General features: G+C 49.6%; 1 long non-coding RNA gene across 1 annotated transcript; it reads left to right on the top strand.

The window, feature by feature from the left end:
* On the top strand, positions 1 to 2746 carry LOC112450167. Its single transcript, XR_003038708.2, has 3 exons — positions 1 to 969; positions 1125 to 2156; positions 2432 to 2746. It is a non-coding gene; the product is annotated as an uncharacterized LOC112450167 (long non-coding RNA).
* Positions 2747 to 6839: the final 4093 nt, after the last annotated feature.

The raw sequence follows: 6839 nt of genomic DNA, 5'->3' as shown, positions 1-6839 counted from the left end.
CAGTCTTTAAGTGTCCTCTGCTTGGATCTGATCATGCTGCCTGCAACATTTACAACCAAAAGAGCCTTTTCTGCTCCTAAATAAACTCATCCAGATATTAAATCATAAACTTGCATCCTGTGGCAGTTATTCTGACAGAAACCTTCATTTACTAAAACCTTCCCATATTTTTCTAAAACGCCTCATTTCTGTGACTCATAATTAAGTAGTTTATATTTGTGCAAAACAGCAGCTTCCTGTAAATGTGTTAAGTGTTCAACCCCATGTCACAGATGTTTGCAGACAAACAGCTGAAACGATCCTTTCTGTCTTGCAGTTATGGATCTAAACCATCATCATGTCAGCCCCGTGTGGCCCCGGAGCCGCAGGTTGCAGACCCCTCCTTCACACGTTCACAGCAGAGATGTGAACGTGTGAACCAGCCCGTCTGACTGAAGCTTGGATGATGAACTGGATGTGATGAGGAGGAGAAACCCCGGCTGTAGCAGCTGCTGCCGCAGCTCCTTCCTCCGCTCTGGGACACTGACCTCCGGCGATCCTTCGGCCCCTCTGAGGTGTGTGTTTGTTGGGTAGTGTGTGTTTTCTCAGCTGCTCTCCACAGTTGGAGGAAACTTTGAGTTCATCTTTCCTCCTCTGTGTTGCGTAACGAGAAAACTTCAGATCGGCTCGGGTGCCGACGCCTGCAGCCCTGAAGGGTCAGACTGAGGAGCTGCAGAGTTCTGATGGTTACATAACGATGGAGGCGCTGCCCTTCCATCCCCTGCTGAACACTAATGACCGCAGAGATCGATGCACATCAGCTGCTGTGGCTGTGAATGCATGGCAGCGTGGAGCACTTCTATTTATAGCTGCTGGGGACAGCGAGCTTCAGACCAATCCAGATCTGAGGCAACAAGTCAGGACTGATCACATCCCCTCAGACTCTCAGGGGAAGAACGGATCCAAGGCAGAACGACAGTTTTCCTCCAGGTCTGTTATTTAAAACATTTGATTTGTGAAGCTCTATCTGTTTCTTCATTTCCTGCACGGCTGCAGCCATCAAAGCTAAATATTATGATAATTTAATGTTTGCCTAAAAACACAAGCAGCTCAGGTTGTGCTTTGTTTGTACTTCATACAAGCAGCATCCACTTCAGCACACAAGATGTCTCTGTGCTCACAAGTGCACGATGGGAGATTCATAACATCTGTCCGAGTCTGGGGATGAACCAACAACATCTGGACACAAAACAACCGCAGGGTACAGAATGACCGCTGCTGGGGACAAAACAGGGATTGTTAAATACAAAAAATGCAACCTTTGTGTAAAAATAAATAAACATTTGGGTCCAAAACACTCACTGCTGGGTACCAAACGACACCGCTGGATTCAAAACAACAACATCTGGATTAAAAACATCAGCCTCTGGGTACAAAGTGGGGGTCGACTTTGCCAGAGGGAGGAAACAACCAACATGCAGATTTTCTGAACTCCAGAAGCTGAAACTGTTTTTATTCAAACTGAAGCAAATACCTGAGAAGTTTCCAGGCAGAAACACCTGTTGGCTGAAGGGAAATCATGTAAACTCTCTGAATACGACTTCGGCACAAATTAAGGAAAAGGAGGAAAATTGTCTGATTCTGACACATTTTTAAATCTTTTTTCCTTCAATAATCTTTGTAAATTTTGTAAAACCAGAAAACAAACAAACTCTCTGAGACCCGTCCAACATGTCCTCTCTGTGCTGGAACCCGGGAGGAGAACCGTTGAGCTGCAGATCTTCTGCAGGTTTCAGGAACACGGAGTCCCGAGGGAACGTCTCCTCAGGTGTGTTCATTAGGAGCTGAGGGCCGACGGGGGCCCACGGGGGCCCACGGGGGCCCACGGCAGCAGTCTGCAGAGAATTAGTCGAGGACATGTTTGTTGAAGCTCTCTGCAGGCAAACAGAGCGGGACAGAACCGAAGGACGTCATGTTCTCTCTGAGTAAACACGGCTGAAGGATGAACTCCCAGGATTCCTGCGTAAACCCCCATAAAGTGATCAAACATCACGCAGTCTGATGACACGAATCTGAAGGTCAGGCTGTTTCCCGCCTCCTGCAGACTCTGACACAATTCCTGGGAGACGTTTTCAGATTTAAAAAGGCCTTGATGATAACAGCCAGAATCTTTACAGGTGGGTTTCTCCCGAGCGCTTTATCTAATTCTGCTGTTTTATTAAACTTTACAACAACAGGAGTGATTGTGCTTACGGATTGTCACACTTGTTCTTGGAAACCCGTTTGGATTTATTGAGGTTGCTTCATATTTCACAGAAGTGTCTGATAAAAGTTTCAGGAGCGTCTGGTGTCGTATCAGATAATAAAAACCTTCTAAGAATCGTCAGCTTTTCTGAACCTCCATCCGTGTTGGTTAAAGACAGATTTATTCCCCTGTTTGCTTTAACTGCAGAGACGCCCGTAAAGACAGGGAAGTCTGGAGCTGATCTAAAACCAGTCCTGATAAATTAAACCCTAAACCTGAAGGAGGTGGGCCTTCTGTTTCCCATGGCTGAGAGTTTTAAAGCTCTAACACAGCCAAACCACGAGCCCCGAGGACAGCCCTTCAGAATAAAGCGAAGCAGACACCAACCAAGGAACTAATGAGGGACGGAGGGCGTTACCAAGGAGACGAGTCATGGCCGCCAGGACCACAGACGATCTCATTAGTCTGAGAGGGAGGTGTTACAGGTGACCCAGAGGAAATATTACAATATAAAACATTTTAAAGGGGAAATGAAAAGGGTTTTCAAAATAAAACCAAAGGAAATAAAAGGTTTTTGTCTCACATTAAATAAATTACACTAATTTTACATATTAATTAAAGATTTAAACAGTTATTAGGGCCTGAGGTTTGACGTCGTTCTTCGTATAATTCTGACTTAAATGAATTCAAACTTGGTTTTAAAAACTCCTGAAAGTTGTTTGCTGTGGAATCGTTCCACCCCGGAGAAAGAGCTGCAGACACCACCGTGCACGTGTGCACGTGTGCACGTGTGCACGTTTGACTCCTCACTCACGCTGCTCCTAAAATACTTCTGCTCTATTTGTGGACGTTTCCATGGCGACGATGAAAAAGGTCAGGTAGACGAGTGGATGTTTGACACACGAGGGGACGTCTCTGCTGCAGCTGTCTGCGAGGACAGAGGGTCCAACTGTGGGTCCAGCTGTGGGTCCAGCTGAAGGTCCAACTGAGTCCAGCTGTGGGTCCAACTGAGTCCAGCTGTGGGTCCATCTGTGGGTCCAACTGAGTCCATCTGTGAGTCCAACTGAGTCCAGCTGAGGGTCCAGCTGTGGGTCCAGCTGTGGGTCCTTCAGTGGGTCCAGCTGTTGGTCCAGCTGTGGGTCCTTCAGTGGGTCCAGCTGTTGGTCCAGCTGAGGGTCCTTCAGTGGGTCCAGCTGTTGGTCCAGCTGTGGGTCCTTCAGTGGGTCCAGCTGTTGGTCCAGCTGAGGGTCCTTCAGTGGGTCCAGCTGTTGGTCCAGCTGTGGGTCCTTCAGTGGGTCCAGCTGTTGGTCCAGCTGAGGGTCCTTCAGTGGGTCCAGCTGTTGGTCCAGCTGTGGGTCCTTCAGTGGGTCCAGCTGTTGGTCCAGCTGAGGGTCCTTCAGTGGGTCCAGCTGTTGGTCCAGCTGTGGGTCCTTCAGTGGGTCCAGCTGTTGGTCCAGCTGAGGGTCCTTCAGTGGGTCCAGCTGTTGGTCCAGCTGTGGGTCCTTCAGTGGGTCCAGCTGTTGGTCCAGCTGAGGGTCCTTCAGTGGGTCCAGCTGTTGGTCCAGCTGTGGGTCCTTCAGTGGGTCCAGCTGTTGGTCCAGCTGAGGGTCCTTCAGTGGGTCCAGCTGTTGGTCCAGCTGTGGGTCCTTCAGTGGGTCCAGCTGTTGGTCCAGCTGAGGGTCCTTCAGTGGGTCCAGCTGTTGGTCCAGCTGTGGGTCCTTCAGTGGGTCCAGCTGTTGGTCCAGCTGAGGGTCCTTCAGTGGGTCCAGCTGTTGGTCCAGCTGTGGGTCCTTCAGTGGGTCCAGCTGTTGGTCCAGCTGAGGGTCCTTCAGTGGGTCCAGCTGTTGGTCCAGCTGTGGGTCCTTCAGTGGGTCCAGCTGTTGGTCCAGCTGAGGGTCCTTCAGTGGGTCCAGCTGTTGGTCCAGCTGTGGGTCCTTCAGTGGGTCCAGCTGTTGGTCCAGCTGAGGGTCCTTCAGTGGGTCCAGCTGTTGGTCCAGCTGTGGGTCCTTCAGTGGGTCCAGCTGTTGGTCCAGCTGAGGGTCCTTCAGTGGGTCCAGCTGTTGGTCCAGCTGTGGGTCCTTCAGTGGGTCCAGCTGTTGGTCCAGCTGAGGGTCCTTCAGTGGGTCCAGCTGTTGGTCCAGCTGTGGGTCCTTCAGTGGGTCCAGCTGTTGGTCCAGCTGAGGGTCCTTCAGTGGGTCCAGCTGTTGGTCCAGCTGTGGGTCCTTCAGTGGGTCCAGCTGTTGGTCCAGCTGAGGGTCCTTCAGTGGGTCCAGCTGTTGGTCCAGCTGTGGGTCCTTCAGTGGGTCCAGCTGTTGGTCCAGCTGAGGGTCCTTCAGTGGGTCCAGCTGTTGGTCCAGCTGTGGGTCCTTCAGTGGGTCCAGCTGTTGGTCCAGCTGAGGGTCCTTCAGTGGGTCCAGCTGTTGGTCCAGCTGTGGGTCCTTCAGTGGGTCCAGCTGTTGGTCCAGCTGAGGGTCCTTCAGTGGGTCCAGCTGTTGGTCCAGCTGTGGGTCCTTCAGTGGGTCCAGCTGTTGGTCCAGCTGAGGGTCCTTCAGTGGGTCCAGCTGTTGGTCCAGCTGTGGGTCCTTCAGTGGGTCCAGCTGTTGGTCCAGCTGTGGGTCCTTCAGTGGGTCCAGCTGTTGGTCCAGCTGAGGGTCCAGCTGAGGGTCCTTCAGTGGGTCCAGCTGTTGGTCCAGCTGTTGGTCCAGCTGAGGGTCCAGCTGAGGGTCCTTCAGTGGGTCCAGCTGTGGGTCCAGTTGACCCCAACCGTTTGTTCTGGTCGTAGCTGAGAGTCATCTCCAACACAGACTTTGAACGTTCTTGGAAGGCAGCGGGTGATATGCATTGTTCCGTCTTTTTAAATAAAGTTTTTCACAACAGCTGCAGCTCCTAATGTTCCTCAGGGAAACTAAACATCTGTATTTGGTTCTGGATCCAGATGCTGGTTTTACACCAAGCAGGAGGCTGATTTTTCATAATATTTAACTTTATTTATAAATAAAACACACTGAGATGCCTTCAGTTCCTTCAGAGTCCTTCGGCTGCTTTAGCTGCTGAATCTTCTTCGGCTGCTTCAGCTTTCAGCGGACATTTTGCTCCTTTTAGCGTTAAAGGATCTCTTTAGGGATAAAAAAAACTGACCTGTGATCAGCAGAAAACTTTCAGCAGAACATTTCTTACTGTGTGTTTGTTCGTTAAAAAGACAAATAATAATAAATGTAATAAAAGCCGCGGTGAGGAGCAGCAGGGCCGTTAGATAACTGAAGTTCTGGGCGGGTTCTGGGCCCACACCTGACTTCTCAGCACCTCTCACTCGTTTCTACCACAGAAAAACTATTTCTGTCAGCGAGAACATTGGGCTGTTTCGTGGCTCAGCCTCCTACTTCTTCCAGATCTGCTAAACGTGTTAATTAACAGGAAAGCATCACCTCCATGTTCAGTTACAGAAAGAAGAGTCAGATTTATATTTAAAGTCCAGATTCTGATAAATAACTTCATCAGGATAACATCAACAAGATGTTTTTATTTTTAGAATAATGTTTATTAACCCAGCAGCCCGTCTCCTCTGGTTATTGGCAGGAGAATAAAATGTATAAAATGGCTGCAGATTCAAATATGATGATTCGAGTTTTTCTGATTACGATCATGTAACTCTCTGTCTGTTAGCAAAATATCTCATGAGCCACTGAACACATTCAAATGAAGTTCAGAAAGTAATGAAAAAACTGAACAAGTCAATTCAAGATGGCTGCCACAGCTAATTAACCTTAGCAAATACAAAATGGTTACAGGAGATTTGGAGTGGTAGTAGCTCCTTTTATTTTATTTTAGTTTGGAGCCGGAGGGACTCGGGGTTGTGGGCGGGGCCATCTATAGTCCCGCCCACCACCCTCCATATTCACTAACAGGCTGTCAATCAAAGTTTAATGTGACGCTTTTCTTAAAGCCTTAAATAATCAAATAAAAACTAAACGTAGGGGAAAAAAATCGGATCTGAACAAAACAGCAACAAGAAATCAACACCTCAAGTTTTCTTTACATGGAGGGGCGGGGCTTAAACTGTCCTGGAACCAGCCAGCAGGGGGCGCTGGCCCTTTGTGGCTTCAGCTTCCTGCTTCTGTTCTTGTGTCTAATCGGAGTATGTCCTATGACCCAGAACGACCCAGAATGACCCGGAACGACCCGGATCGACCCAGAACCAGGAAAGATTCTGTGTTTGAGAAAAGAGCAACCTGGTCACGGCTGCTGTCTCGTCTTTCCAGAGAAGCTGGAGTTTAATCTCCGCTCACGGCTGAAGGTTGTTTACAAATCAGAACCCGTTCCTTCATCAGAACACGCTGACCCGAATCCCTGAGGTCACACGGAACAAAAAGAAACAACAAAAACAGACGATACCGGATCTGTGTCGGGCTCCGACCCCCGGGTCGCCGTCCTGCTGCCAGAACAAAGTCTTGTGTCTCAGCTGGATTTATTATCGTGTTGTATAGCAGCAGCAGGAGAGGAACGTCCTGAGAGCGGGGGGAACGTGGGGGAACGTGGGGGAACGTGGGGGAACGTGGTGGAACGTGGTGGAACGAGGGTGAACGAGAGGGAACGTGGGGGAACGAGGGGGAACGTG

Source organism: Kryptolebias marmoratus, linkage group LG15, assembly GCF_001649575.2.
Source record: "Kryptolebias marmoratus isolate JLee-2015 linkage group LG15, ASM164957v2, whole genome shotgun sequence".
Classification (NCBI taxonomy): Eukaryota; Metazoa; Chordata; class Actinopteri; order Cyprinodontiformes; family Rivulidae; genus Kryptolebias; species Kryptolebias marmoratus.
The sequence above is the reverse complement of the archived record's forward strand: the minus strand, read 5'-3'. Positions and strand labels throughout refer to the sequence as shown.